Below are 15,393 nucleotides of genomic sequence, written 5' to 3' on the forward strand. Positions count from 1 at the left end.
TTTGTCTGAACATAAAAAAAAAAAAGATTTTTAATTAGTCATTTTGCAGTTATGCTTTTGGATATGGCTAATAGATTATTATCATCTGTGAGACAAAATAAGGATACTGTATTAAGAACAGTTCCAATCAGCAAAAGTAGACTTTCCAGCAGCTGTTTTCTGTTACATACTGCTGTATTCTTTAGCTGAAAATTATATAGATCACAAGTATGGGGTTAGCCATTTCCTCAAATGATGAATCCCAACTGGATGTTTGTCAAAGACCAAGCTGAGGGAGACAACCACTTCAGTGTAGAGCATAGACACATTGTTCAGAGATTAGTATGAGAGTCAGTCAGTGCATTCTACTGCATATTACTGCACAGTAAATTAAATCTGTTTCCATGCTGGTATTCTTGTGTTATGGAAAATCACAGGCTTTCAATTTTTTTAAGTCCCTAACAGATGACAGCAACAGTAAGAACCAAAATCAGTCAACTCAGCCCATTAAAAGGAATTTTTGTTTTCCTTAGTATGGAGGCATCACTTCACACCATCTGTTAAGGTACAATAACATTTGGCAACAGATTTTTTTAGAACTCTGAAAAAGGTGTCTTTGATGCCTGCCCTTTTCTATAAGGTAAGGCTTCACTGAAGTGTCCCGCTTGCTGTGAAATAGCAAATTGTATAACTTAACCTCCACACCACTTAAATGTTTAAAATATAGTTTCAATATAGTTTTCAATGAATGCTTTTTGTATGCCAAATGCTACCAAATAAGTAAAACATACGCAGAGAATTTACAAAAGACACAGTAAGAGATACAGCCTTCTTACAGAAATGTGTAAAATGTTCAAATGATGAAGAGTTAACAGCTTACTATTACAATCAAACATGTTTAGATACATGCTGTCCTCAAGTCTTTTTATTCTAGTTATTTTTCTTTGAAAAAAGAAATTAAGAAGAAAATAAATCACCAAATCCTATTATTAAAAACAGCTTGCCCTTAAACACAAGATTTGCATGACAATTTAGCCAAGCTCTTTCATTCAGGATAGTCAAGGTTTTGGAAAGCTGTCAGCAGCATCCTGATTTGACTTCTACTTTTGTTATTCGAACTAACATGACAGTGCTGTTCAGCACCAGCAGCATTTGAGGATGCAATACCACCTGTGGCAGTTGCACTTTCTTGTGGATGAAGTTAAAGTATCACAATGTATTCTCAGCATTCATACTTGTTTCTCAATTACTTAAAAGGCTGCAGCCGCACTGAAAATTAATTCTGTGCAACATATCAGGAGGGAAACTGCACTACTTGTAAAATTAGTCAAAGCATGGAGAAAATGTCCTGATATTAGTATGTGCAGGAGCCTTTATGTGTGACTAGAGCTTTATCCGTCATTCAATGAGATGACCTCACTGGGAGAGGAACTAGCTCTAGTACTTATTCAACTAGACTTTACTGATGAAAAGAACGACACGATTAGGTTGTCCAAGACAAAAGAAGTGAACGCTAATGAAAAACAGTAGCTCAGCTGAAATGAGATGGAACTAGAACTCGTGGTTCTGCCTAATATCATGATTACAAATCGAAGATCTGGATCTTGTTAATATGCCCACTGATATCACAGCAGTAGGATCAGGCCTCACCTTCCCAAGATCTCAGATTTGCATTTATAGGCCATGTTGCCCTGTGGAGGTATTGTCCAAAAGCCAGAAGACTGTACAACCTGAAACTGATTGGATGCTTACAATGCACCAGAATGAAGAAAATGGGATTTTATTTACAGACATCAGTCCTTATAAACATCATCACCACTGAAAGAGAACTGTAACATACAGAGGATCTTGTAAGGGATTGGTTCCTTATGCTTTCCACATACCCCACTAGCTTTTCTTTCCATACTCCCAGAAATAAATGTGCAACCTCATGGTTTTCAGAGTGCTCATGAGGGACACCTGTGAAGTATTACTTCCGTGTCAAAAGAGAACTGCTTTACACTGTTGAGAAACTGTCTTCTTAAGGCAGTGTAGTCTAGCAAAAAAACACTAAATATTTCTGTTGCTCACCGCTTGTGCAATGGCTTTTCTTCAGTGTTTTTCACCCAGCTTGGAATACTCAGTCTGTGCGCACACAGGATCTTTGCACTCCTATCACATTTTCAAAGAGTGAAAACTGGAAGTTGAAACTGGCACCTGGTAAAGGCTACATGTCGGTACATATTTATTTCCCTGTTCCAATGGACCTCAAATGGAGCATTTATATGGAATATTTAAAACGTGTACAGCTACCCAGAGCCTGCACAAGAAGACATTTAATGCTTCTGAAATAAAATTTCATCCCAGCAGGTTTATAATGAGTGTAAACATACTGATCCTGTGAATAGACCATTTCAGATGGCCCTTCGAACATTGGCTTCATTGTTTCTGTAATTAAAATTACAGAACAGGATTCAGGGAGATAATCTGCATATTGATTTCTTTTACTAATAGTTTGATAACATTTTGACCACTGTGTGATCTTTGAGAAAGTCAGAGATGGAAAATTACAGCTTGTATTAAAAAATCACTGCTGGTGGTTGAGACCAAAGCATTTTGGAAAAAAACCAATGACAATGAACCAGGAGACGCAGTGCATTCAGGCTTTTTCTTACTCATCTACATAGCTGTTGCTTGTATGATGGTGAACATTAATTCTTCAGGGCTCCTTCATTAAACCCAGGGTAACATTGTCCAGGTGTCAGAGAGGCAGTGGTAGATGGTATACAAAGTTGCATGGCTATAAGTTGTTTGAACTCCCTACTGTGCACCAGAGTGCAGCACAAGTATAACCACAAAATCACACTGTAGTTACAGCAACTGCTGTGATAATCTTTTCAAAGGGGAAACGAATGTGGTGCAATTTTGCTATTTGCTCCAAGGTCTCCCTCAATGATAATGGTTTGATTTTGCTAGATTTGGCTGGTGTGGTTGTTAGACTCATGCTGACAAAGTCTATTTGACTCTGTGAGACATCCCGTTCCTAGGTCTCTGCTCTCGCTTGGTCCCAGTAACACTGCCATCATTCAATATTCATTCACACTACATATTCACAGCTAAAAAACAGCAAAAAGACAGAAATGTCTTGATAATTTTTAACTCATTGTCTAATTAATGTGTTCTCCTGGAGCAACAGTAAAATAATTGCAATACTTTTAGTAAAATTTGCTCTGAAAACAATCCAAATAATAAAAAGTTAGCTTGTCTTAAATATAATTAACACATCATTTAGATTAAACTAGATATTGCACATTAATAAAATTGAAATTAATTATTCAAACAGATTTATGGAGCATTAACAGATATTTACACGTATGTTTCTCAAAAACATTTTTGTCTTTACTAAATACATTGTAAATATGTCACTTCGAGGCATCTTTTAGATCTTCTATTCAACTGACTTCTCTTTTCTCTAGGAAACAGAAGCAGCCAAAAATTTCTTATTTTTATAGATTATGTTATTTAATGTGGTCTAACAGATGAACCAGTGGACTCTATGTCTTTTCCTACTTGGTATCCTTGGTTTACTTGTCTTTATTTGTTTTTTTACTTGCCTCTTGGTTTCCTCATCTGTGAAATGGAGGTCATAATACTTCTTTAAGTAAAACACTCTGAGGTCTGAAGATAAAAATTCAAATAAAAATTAAGTATCATTTTTACAATGCATGTGGAGGAAGGTGTATTACAGTGCCAACAGTACTGTTATCAGTAATATTGGTTCAGTCTCCCATACTCATGTTGAAGTACAGATTGTTTGCCATATAAAGTCTAAAGATAAGAGAAAGGAATAGCATCATCCTCACTTTACACATAGGGCTAAGGTTCCAAGAAAACATTCAGGACAAAGTCTACCTCATGCTTGGCAAAAAGCCACAACAGCAGCCAGTGTTTTCTCTTAAAACACAGGAGGTGTGATGGCTCCATCTCTTTGATCATGGCTAGACCAAGTCTCATGATTAGACAGTTGCTCAGAGGCAGGCAGTTCTCTCCTTGAGTTTCAGGGGCCATACCTTCAACGTTTACCATCTATAAAGCTACAGACTGTCCCAATGGTGGTGCTCATCCATCCAGTTGAAGCTACTTCATTGTATGCAAACTCCAGAGATACAAAGCTTAGTGAACCTAGCACAGAGGATGTGGCACGCAAGTTGGAGAGGGGAAACTTTGAGCTCCAGCCGTTTTTCTGAGCGTTCTTGAAAATATATTGGTTTTTGGTCATTGTAATTTAAAAGTTTTTCTGTGTAGCTCATCAGATGGTGACATTGCTAATCAGTGACATTTGAAATGAGAGCAGATGAAGAGAGTCTGCATGCTGTTACCTCTCTCTGAAGCCAGACTATGTCTCATCTTTCTAAAAGTAGTTGTAACTCTCTAAAACACCTTTGTAAGAAAATAATAATGAATTACTGCAAAATAGTTGTCCCTTGTATTCATATCTTTTTCCTCTCTGACTTGTTAATACCTTTACAGAATCAAAATAAAACTATTAATTTCAAGTGCTTATGTATTGGGTTTCTTAGGCAAAAGAGAATAAACAGAAGCAGAGAAGTTTCCCAGCCCACCACTAGAGTCCTGGAAACATCACAAGTAAATCAAGCAGTCACTTCCAAAAGCTTCCATTTGAAATAAATAAAAAAACAACCTGCTGAATTCTCTCCTGATCCTTTCCAGTCATCAGAAAAGCGAGGTGCATATTTGGTGGCTATTCCCTGTGTGCAGGTAGAAGAAAGGCAAATCTGCATTAAAACGTAACAAATTTTTTGCTATATTTCTGTCAACTGCTCTCCATGCTTTACATCCTTAGGAGTCTACATCTGCAGGCCACACAACAATGCCATTTAAAAAAAAATACATTACTCTCCAGTATTGTCTGTTAATTCAGCTGTTGTCATCAGTTTTGTTTCTCCTGTAATTTTTTCTGTCAGCTATCTTACCATCTCCAGAGAGGTGTAGATCGTAAGATTTCTCTTTTCTTACAGTTTTCTCTCTGTAGTTGAAGGAGACTAATATTCATCACAAGAAATAGAGTACATAAAATAAGCTGGCAGAAACTGTGGATTTGTGTAGTGTGGGAACACTCATAATTAAAAGAATTCATTCCTTCAGACAAATATTAAGAAAGGAACTACTCAAAGAAACAAAACTACTTTAATTTCCCCTAATGGAGCAGAGAGATCAGTCACCCAGCTCCCTCTGATGCTCTGAGCTGCCCCATTCCCCGAGAACCTCACAAGTTTTACCTGGGGAGCAAGGAAGCAGCATTTGTCAAGGCACAAGAGAGATTGTTTCTCCCTCTACATGCTTTCATTATGGAGCACGCATCTTGCAAACCAGCAGCTTTTAGCTGCAGATGAGGTAACCTACACACCAACTTGACAGTTCTGCAAGGCTCAGGGCTTCCAGGGTACTTTTGTGTCTTGGGGCCTGAACAGCTTGAGGGTGTTGTCTGAGGGCTGTGATAAAATAAGACAGGTGAACAATTGGGTGAAGGGTCAGGCTCAAAGAGTGGTAGTGAATGGGGTAACATCTGGTAAAAAAACTAGCTGTGTTCCCCGGGGCTCAGTTTTAGGGACAGTTCTCTTCAATGTTTTTATCAATGGTCTAAACATAGAAGCTGAGTGCACACAAAATAAGTTTATCATCAAAACTAAATTAGGAGGAGCTGTTGATTCCAGAGAGCCCTTACAGAGACATCTTCAAAAATTAGAGCACTGGGCAATCACCAGCCCTACGAAATTTAACAAGGACAAACTTTGGATTCTGCACCTGGAACAATGTAATCCTGCATGTAAATGTAGATTGAAGACAACAGGTTGAGTGCCACCCTGCAGAAACAGGTCTGAGGATTTTGGTTGATGGTAAGCTCAATACAAGTCACCAATGTCCTCTGGTGGCCAAAAAGAACAACTGTACCCTAGGGTGCATTAAGCACAGTATAGTTAACTGGTTAAAATAAGTGATTTTCCTACTTACACTCAGTATTGGTGCAGCCTCACCCTGGATACAGTGTGCAGTTTCAGGTTCCACAATATAAAAAATGATATAAAAGTATTGGAATCTGCCCAAAGAAGGGCAACAAAGATCGTAAAAGGATTAGAGGGCATGGGTTAGGAGGAATGATTGAGGATACTAGCTTTGTTCAGCTAAGAGGAGAGGAGAGTGAGGGCTGACTTCATTGCTGTCTACAGTTTCCTCATTAGGGGAAGGGAAGTGGGAGATGCTGATCTCATCTGTGTTGTCTGACGATAGGACACAAGGAAATGGCTTAAAGCTGCATCAGGGGAAGTTCAGATTGTATATTAGGAAAAAGCTTTTCACTGAGAGGGTGGTCAAGCCCTGGAACAAGCTCCTCAGGCAGGTGATCATGGCTCCAAGCCTGTGGGTATTTAAGAAGTGTTTGGACAACTTACTTAGATACAAGGTTCAACTTTAAGGGTGCCCTGTGAGTTGTCAGGACTTAATGTTCCATGAGGGTCCCCTCCAACTCAGGGTATTGTGTGGTTCTATGAATTTGTGATACCAGAAGGAAAAATCCTGTCAGTTATCAGGATATAAACTGAGATTCCATGGGGATCTTGCCCTATTAGTACAGTTAAATTGGAGAAATATTCTCTTTTGTTTGATGCTTTTAAAACCACAAGTTTATTGGTACTGTAAGCCACTGGAATTTCCTCAGCAATTTGATAAGCTACATTTACTTTCAGTCTTTCACTTCAGTGCCTGTTGTAAGTAGTTTTTGTACTAATACAGTCACAGGAATATATGTACACATGTGTGTATGTATTAGTCATATTAAACTAGACTTATTATGCCTAGAAAAATATCATTTTATTCATATTACCATATGGGAAAAGGTCTGAAGAGATACAATGCCACCAAGTAGCAGGTATAGATGGAGAGGTAGCATGGCTTTGTGTTTCACATTTGTCCAAGAAAAGGAGCTCTTAGATGCTGACATGCCATTTTGGTGTTTGTTTTGTTTTCCCTCCCAATATAGCTGGTCTGCTTACCTGCACAATATGGAGCTTTCTCTGTATGTTTTGTTGTGGATTTGTTTGTTTGCTTTTGTTTGTTTGCTTTGCTTTGGTTTGTTTGTTCATTTGTTTGGGGTTTTTTTCTAGTCTAGTTTGTAACCCTTGTCATTGAACTACTTTATTGACACTTACAAGTTTCAAGTAGTGTCTCTGAAGTTATGAGTCCCAACTGTAAATAAAAACATAGTTCATTTGTTTTCTATGGGGCTTGTTGAAGCTGAGAGGACTTTTTACAGTGAGTTCAGTGGGAGTTGGAATAGGCCCCATTTGTATTGACTTAGTTTTCCCTGTAGTCCAGTTTCTAAGTAAGATTCGTGAAAAAATACTTAATGGAAAAAGTTATGGCATAATAATGCAATTTGCATTTGTTATATCCAGTAGAGCAACTGTGTAGTTGCAACATTATTACTGTGAAATGCTTTCATTTCACAGTAACTGTGAAGTAATCTTCTTCTGTCTGTGCAACCTCTTTCTTATGCACTGACTCATATGATAGCATAACTGAAATCTTATTTTCAGACATGTGCTTTCCCTGGAATTGCAGAATGACTAATAAAGATTTTTTCTTTTTTTTTTTAGTGTGAAAGAAGTCATGTTTTACAAACACAGTCTTTCTCTGACCAAATTATCTGGACATTTTTGCTATCCTCTAGTCAGGATTCCATTCATTCTCTTTTCTTTCTCTGGATATATTAGAGGCCCATTATTTCATTTTAGATGTCACTTCTGCAATTATAAAAGGATTGTAATTCTTAAGAAAAAGGATGGTCTTCATCTCATAATTTCCTAGATTTCTTGCTGGTTTAAAAGACTGTAGAATGTAATAGCAATAGAGTCAAGCGGACTGAAAATGCAGCATTAGAGAATGATAACCTTTCTATACAGGTTGAACATTCTGTAAAATTTAAAAAGGAGTATCTTGACTTTAGAAATCTAGCTTAGGTAGAAAGGACTTTACTACTGCTTATATCTATATGATTTTCTTTGTGTAGCTATGAATCATAAACAATTCCATTTGCATATTACAATTGTATTGCGATCATGCTAAATTTCCTAGTTTATGTTATTTTTCTCTAGGAATATTTTATAGATACTGAACTAATCTCTCACACATCTTTGGTTTTTTGTTTCCCGAGAAGGAAATGTCTGGGGGCTAGAATATACCTCCAGTTCCAACTTGGGTCACACCTTGCTGGTTTGATTACTCTTCTGATTGCTGTTTGCTGATTTGAACACCTGGAAAAGTGGAGGTGGGCAGAAGATCTGGATCAGTGCTATAATAATTCATTAATTAATCAAAATGTGGGAACCTAGTCTAGCAATTTCTTCTTGTCCTTCAATAGACTCATTTTAAAGTAGAGGCAGCTACACAGAGTGAAAGTATAGGAGAGCTGGGGCTCTGCTACTGAGGGTTACTATGGGCTATGAGACAAGACAGTTGCAGTAGCAGCATGTCAGACACAGAAAGTTCAGAAAGGAAATAGTGCGACATTTAGGCTGTTCCAAAGTTAGGTTACCACAGAATGACTGTTTTTCACATGGCAGTATTGAGCCATGAGTATTGGATTATAGAATTTGGATGAATCTGGCCTTGTGATTTACACATCTGGATATTTTTATAAGAGCTTGTCCAGAGACAGTTACTAAAAAAGAAGTCTTTAAAAATAATTTTTCAGATCATAACCAAAATCAAAGAAAGAATATATATTGCTGAATCCTCTGACCAACAGCTCTAACTTCTTAGCACACATGAGAGCATATAAGCTTCTCAAGGTGTGTCATTGCCAAGGCACAATGTATTAAAATTTCCAAGGCCTCACATAGACCTTCCCATGTCTGTGCCTTGACCTTTTTAATGTTATATAACCATGACAACACCTGGACACCTTTCAAAAGCTGAAGGTTTGGTATTTCATTCTCCACTGCGGTGAACTTTTCACACGCCTTGTGAAGACAGAGACCTTTCAATAGCTCTCTATATCGGTAGAACCCTTAGAGGAACATGAACCAGAAGCGGAAAAGGCACACTAAAGGGGATAATGGGATAATAGCATGGCTAGAGATACACAAGAGCATTTTGACAGCATTTTTTCAAAAAGTCATTGACCCACAGGGCCAGTTAAGGAGACAAGAAGGTGCCTGAGACAACCAAAAAACCTCAAAAGAGTTTTCACCTTCTGCAAACACGAAGACATTTTGATTTGAAAAGTATTTGTCTATTTTAGCACTGAAAAAAATATGCTCATGGATTGATATAACTGGGAGGCACCAATGGAGTACAACATAGTATTCTAATATTTACTTTAAATCTACCTTTCAAAGTCAGTGTATATCTGTTGACATTTACCACTAAGTAAATGATCCTTAATTTTCAAGACAGCAAACATAAAGGTTTGACTTACAAAAACCACCCTAGAAATCCAAATGCTAATTGACTTTTCAAAGATGCAGTGAGAAGGCAAAGAAACATTAAGCCTCTGAAAGGATATGCTGAAACCCAAGTTATTTAGTTATTAATTATTTAGTTATTTAGTTTGTAACTTGATATAAAGAGCTCTGTAACAGGTGTACAGGCCCCCAAAACAAAGCAGATGCTAACAGTCATGCAGGGTCAGGATGGGAACTAGAACTCAGCCCAGGAGCTTTATAGGCAACAGATTAGCTGGTTTCTCACATTTACTATTTGATGATATAAATTTTTCTGATGTTGTTTCTTTGAAGATGCTTTGGAAGGATGTATGCAGTAGATAGTGAAACAGCACTTTCAGAGGATATTACACAAATGTAAATTCAAATGAGAGAAAGCCCAAATATCAAGTATAATGAAACATTACAAATTATATATTCATATATATTTTAATCTAAGAGGGAACATAGCTCTTTACTCCAGTCTCCATTAAATGCCTTTGCCTTCCTGAAGAATGTGATTTTTAAATTGAAAGATTAAAAAAAAATTACATCCTAGCTTTAGTATTTACTTGCAACTGAATGAATTAAATAAATAACATGCTTGTTATGTCTGCAGATAAGTGAAACAAGGCAGGCTGATTGGACATAGTGATGTTTCTGTTTTCAGCAGAGCCTCATTCTGGGAATAGTAACATACTAAGATAAATAACAAAAGTTTCTTGTAATGCTTAGCTGTTTATTTGCTAAGCTATGATTTGTTATCCAAGGAGTTAAATAACAAATGGTGCACAAGCAGCTTTACTCTGATTAACAAACTTTCTATGTTGTACACATCTTCTGCATCCAAGGCAGAACAGAGGAAAATAAAATGAAGTTTATTAGAGGGGGAGGAAAATTTAAACCAGTTACTCTATTTATATTTTTCTCTCTAGTAGTTGTTTGTTCTTCATGTCTAAGTAAGCTTTTGCAGTTACATCTCTTTTAAAAGGATGCTTTCAATGAGCCATTATTACTGCCCATAATTAAGCCAGGACCATATTGTTGCCTTTTTCTTCCTGAAGAGTTGTTCATAGCAAGGCCCTCAGGCAGTTAAGCCACCCACAATCACACCACAAATATTTGTTTATTGAGAAGGAAGAGATGGTCAGACCTACAAAACTGGCATACATATTATTAGCATCAACTTTGAAAGTGCTGTGGTCAAGCTATGGTAAATATCACTGGTAGTGCAATATTAAAGAGTTTGGGAAGTCATCAACCAGTGTTTTAGATGTGAAACACATGATATAACCACAAGCTGCACTTTATGAAAACTGAAACCGTAACATGAGGAGTGACCTAATTTAATTCATGTGGTTCCATGTGTTTGAAGTTAATAGACTCCTTCTTACTGGGGGGGAAATAAGGCCTTTAATAAAATACCAACCCTACCCTACCAAGTCGTTTGTCCTTGGGGATTAATTATTTTTGTATTGTGATTGATAATTCATGGATTTCACAGGGGTTTCCTGTACCTTTTACACATTCTATTAGAAGGGGTGATTAATTGCAAGTTTCAAATGTTTTCCTATCTGCAGGTGTAATGAGGGGGGTGGAGTCAGATTACTCACATATGTTGTACTGGTTCTTCATCCAGAGACAAAAAGAGGATCCCGGAGATGGAGGCAGAACCTTACTTTCTAATGTCTACAGACAACATTCATCTGGCATTGTTCAAAGGCTTGTTCTTGTAAAAATATCTCATGAGCTCTTTTTAATTTTTCTTCTTTATATGCGGATGCTTTTTCTGTCCCATCTTTTCACCTTAGAGAATCAAATGCCTAAAAAATACCGTCAGATTATTAGATTACCACCCTCAGTTTTTAGAACATTTCTTCAGGCTTCCCAGCCTAATATTATAGATCCTTTAACATAGCCAGCAACAGAAATTTGTACGATGTCTCCTACTTTCTTCACAGTTGTGGTTTTTCATCTGTGAACCCTTCCTGACAGCCATGTAATTTCTGTTGGTCTCGAGAAAAACATTTGACTTTGTTTTAAATCATAATGTAAATTCAAGATGTCCAACATCTCATTTCAAGATTAGAAATCACACCAGAATATTTTGACATTGCCAACTCAAAACATTTTACTGTAGTACATAGTACTTTTAAATGTTTCCACAGTGCTATGGGGTATTATGGGAGTTTTACTTCCAGTTTCTTGCGGCTTCTACTTCCCTGTGGACTTGGTAGACCACACTATATGTTGTACATTTTGACTGAAAAAAAAAATTAACTTTGATTTTCCACATGAAAAAAAATACTATTGTTAAAATGTAAATTTTTCTGTAGAGAATTTTGATTTGGTCAACCCTTCTTTTCCATCCCAAAAGCAGTTTCATAGAAAGTGTTTTCCTTGTTCCTGAACAGGGCTTACACAGTGTCAAGTCCTTTTCTACTTCTCAGATTGCTCTAATGGCAACAGCCAGGACAGCTCATACCAACTGACCAAAGGGATATCCCGTACACTATGACATCATGCTTAGCAATAAAAGTTGAGGGAAGAAAGAGGAAGAGACGGTGCTCAGAGTGATGGCATTTCTCTTCCCAAGTTACCATTACACGTGATAGAGCCCTGCTTTCTTGGATGTGGCTGAACATCTGCCTGTAGATGAGAAGCAGTGAATAAATTCCTTGTTTTGCTTTGCTTGCACCCAGGCTTTTATTCTACCCAGTAAACTCTAGGTACACTTATCAGAATCCATGAACTTTCTCACTTTAACCCTTGCAATTCTCTACCCCATCCCTCTGGTGAACAGTGAGTGACTGACTGTGGTGTTTAGTTGCTGGCTGAGGTTAATCTACAACATTGTCTCAAAATATTTGAATTACAGCCAAAACTTTTATCTTTAGTTTTTTCATTTTTCATCAAAAAGGCAAATTTTTTAATTAAAGTTTTCTAGACCCTGACAGAATATGCAACGAAAGACGGAGGAAAAGCATGAGGATGCTGAGCTGGAAGAACCCTCCCCTAATTCGTTGTGGCCTTCTAGAACCATGAAAAAGTCAAAGTGGCAACCAGGTATCTGACCAAAAGTCCTTAAAATTTATGCCCAGTTTATGTCACTGAAAGGTCACTGGTAGGTTAATTTTCTTCCTGAAACATCTGAAAGACTCGGTAGTGAAAACACAATTAGAAGTCAAAACATACATATATTAATAAATAAATAAATAAATAGAGAAAAATACGTGCAAACAAAAGAAAACAAACAAAAAAACCCCTGTTACCTCTGAGATAATGTTGTCTCCTAGAAGCTAGTCAAAGGTGTTACTAGGGTAGATACGAAGATATGACTGTCTAGCAGTTCAAGCACAGACTGTATGGGAGCTGTATCATATTATAGGCTGCACTAGCTTAGGGATTGATCAGAAATCAAATCCTGACTGGGAGGAAGCAAGTCAGACATGCTGTGGATGATATATAAGTATTGTCCATGGACATGGAGACTCCAACTCCTCTCAACAGAACCGCTGGAGAGCTCTTATCACCTCACACTTCTCTTACCTGTTCTTGAAGCTTCTTTTTCCTTTGAGCTACCTTTTCCAGCTCCAGGGCACATGGAGATTGTGACAGGATCTCAAGAACATTGTCTGAGCCTTACAAAGTTTTTATGACTATTAACTTGCCAAACTACTTATCCTCCTTTTTTGAGGAAAAGTATGACCTTACAATGCCACAAATATTCACAACATTGCAACAGGAGTCAGCCTGGTCAGTGCCTTGCCACAGAGCTGTCAGCAGTGGTTTTATTGAATTATTTTCTCATTATGTGTAAAGAGAAGCTCAGATGTTTTACAGGTTCCATGAATTATTCTTTGGAAGGAAGTACATTCAAATTACTTTCCATAATTTAAGACAATCTCGTAGTAAAGACATATAACTCTTACTAATCCAAGTTAACTGTTTCCAACAAGTGACTGATACATTACAAACTATAGACACAGCTTCTGCCAGCTTGCTTTTACTTCCCAGCAAAATAACATATTTTTAATTGGCCTTTTTCCTCCTCTTCAGTACTAAAAATTCAGGTCCTCAAGTGAGGTCTTGTTACTTTTTAATAGGATTTCAGTAGCTACACACAATCTTCTCATGCAAATAAATCTACAGTCAACTACCAACATTTCCTGACTCTTTGCTGCTTGCACCTCATAACTGAAAACATACAGTGGGACACCTGGTACTCCTGTCACAGGTCACAGTAGATTTATGTCTCTGTATGTACATACATATATACACAGGCACATATAGGCTTGTACATATATATTCATATATATCTATATAGACATATAGATATATGCCAATCAAGTGCAGATCTGGAGTTCTTGCAGTTGTGAAGACCCCTCCTCTTCACTGTTGAGGAGATAATAGACCCCGCTTCACTGTGTCCTACATCTGAGATCAAACATTTGCTGAAGGCCTAAATCCACCAACAGAGTGGGTTTTCTTGGCATCCAACAGAGAGGATACAGCAAGACCTCCGATTAAAAGATGAATGTTCCTCAGTAGCAAGAGAAATTACTTCGCTTGAAGAGTAAATGAATATTTTGATTAGTATCATTCATAAACTACTACGTACAGAATTTTCAGACCTCTCCGAAGTATATATTCATTCAACAAGCACATACTGACACAACAAACTAGAATGTGCACATTCTATAACGATCACTCTGATCTGAAGTTTTGAGATAGCATCATTTCAGGGCAGAACATCACTGCACTTCCTTTCCATGTAGTTCCTCAAAAAACAATTATCTTAAAAAGTCTTCCTATTCTAACTGGAAGACTCAAAGTTCAGTTTCTCCCACTCATGTTTTGTCTAAGCTGCAGATTTTTTTCCCTTTTGTGCATTACACTGTTGATACTAGCAAAAGATGACAAATGAGGAGCCTCTGAAAGATTAAAGACCTCTGCCTGGGCACATAATGGGCCACATCCTGATTTCTATTCCACAGTACTGAATTCATGTTCATGTGCTTGAGAATCAAGCTGCAGGGGTAGTCACTAGCCTGAGAGACTAATTAACCTCTATAGCTATTTTTTTCATCCTATCTTCAGAGGCTATCAACAAGATTTTTATAAGCATTTCAAGTAGTCATGGTTTTATGATTTATCTGATGAAAGTAAGAACCAGTCAAAACACCTTTGATGGAACCGTTTTACATCAAAAGATGAAGCTTCATCAAACTGATGTTTTTTTTCTAGTGGAACATGCCAATTTCAATTAAGCTTTATACGGCGATATGTCAAAGTGAATGATTTCAAGTTTTGTATTTGATTTTGATGAAGTAAAATGTTTTGTTTTGCATTATTATTTCTGGGGAACCATAAAGGACACAAATGGACACCTAGTCCCTTAAACATTCTCAGCTATATGGATGTCACTTTATACAATGCCACACTCAGAAAAATCCTTCCTTTTTTTCTGTGAACAATGGTAAATTCTCTCTGAGTAACAGCTATTTCTCACCTTTGCACCATTTTCCTGATGTATCATAAGAACATTACTTCCCAATTTAGCTTATCAGTTGGCCACAAGATCCTTTATCCAACTATTATTATCTTTACTATTAGAAATTATTGAGTACCTTAGTAACCAATTATTATTACATTTCCTATTTAAAAGTCCTGTTACCATCTTACAGGAATTATTTGACTTGGGTTTGTTAGTCATTTCCAGATTATTTTTCAGATGCTTATGAACAGTTTTATTAATTGTTCCAAGTTACCCTGATCTGCTTCTTGCCTAGATCTTCATTTTAAGAACATTCTTTATTTCTTGAAAGTCATGGAAAGGGAAGGGAAAGACAAAGAACTTTCTATAAATTCTGTTTTAGAATCAAGCGTTACTCTGGTTCTTTTAAATTTTTCTTTATTATCCTCTTAAAACTTC

This window comes from Patagioenas fasciata, chromosome Z (assembly GCF_037038585.1).
Source record: "Patagioenas fasciata isolate bPatFas1 chromosome Z, bPatFas1.hap1, whole genome shotgun sequence".
Classification (NCBI taxonomy): Eukaryota; Metazoa; Chordata; class Aves; order Columbiformes; family Columbidae; genus Patagioenas; species Patagioenas fasciata.